The sequence below is a fragment of the Takifugu rubripes genome, chromosome 13, assembly GCF_901000725.2.
Source record: "Takifugu rubripes chromosome 13, fTakRub1.2, whole genome shotgun sequence".
Classification (NCBI taxonomy): domain Eukaryota; kingdom Metazoa; phylum Chordata; class Actinopteri; order Tetraodontiformes; family Tetraodontidae; genus Takifugu; species Takifugu rubripes.
In genome coordinates this window covers 2,630,497-2,631,405 of record NC_042297.1, presented here as the reverse complement: position 1 = coordinate 2,631,405, position 909 = coordinate 2,630,497, and positions in this window count along the sequence as shown.

The following is a 909-nucleotide window of genomic DNA, read 5'->3' as shown; positions in this document are numbered from 1 at the left end:
AATTTGTCAAGAAAAACAGGCCGCACGGATGCCAGTAATGGGAAAAAAAAAAAAAAGACTACAATCTGCCAAACAGCCCAATTCATTTGATGTAAATTTAATTTTCCGCAGAGACCTTTACTAAAGAATGTTGAAAGTTGGAGTGGGTTCATAAAATGCAATTGTTTCACCTCATCGCACTGATGTTTACCAGCTACCGGCATCAGTCGCGGCTAGTCTTCCGTTTCAGAAGTCGGAATCAAAGTAGACCCGCGTGCGCACGTGGGCGTGTTGACTGTAGAGGTGGACTTGTTTGCATATGACCAGCAGCGATAGAAAGAGGGAAAGCTTGGTTGTTGCCTCATGCGTGTGACTGTGGCAGCGGAAAACCAGAGGTCAGAGGTCATGGACGCTGCACAGCCCTGTTCCATGGGACCTCTGAAGGAGCGGAGACGGGGCACCAGGGAGCCGATCTAGTCTAGACTGGAGAAGACATTGTTCAGAGATGTGAAGCATAATAAAGAGCAAGATGAGCTTGAGTGGTAGAGCAGGAGGGATGAAATTCAAAAAGGAAGTAATGGGAGCATTTCCTTTTATTAATGTCTTCTTTCTCCACCAATAACCTCCAACAGACAGGAAAAGCCTTTTTTTCTCCCTATTCTTCCTGAGTCACACAGTCTATCTGTGTGTTTCCATCCGGCTTTACTCCACATTTAAGGAAAGCATGAACCTCTGGTTTTCAGCCCTTTAAAAATAATTTTTGCGGCGGTTTTTGTCAGTCAAATAATTGGTGGGGTTTTTTTCACGAGAGAAAAAACTCTAAAAAAAACCCTATATTTCTCTTTTATGTCCCCTGTCGGGTCGAACCAAAATAGGTTGTATGTTCAATGGCCCAAACGTGGATATACAGCTGTAAATTTTTATGGGGTT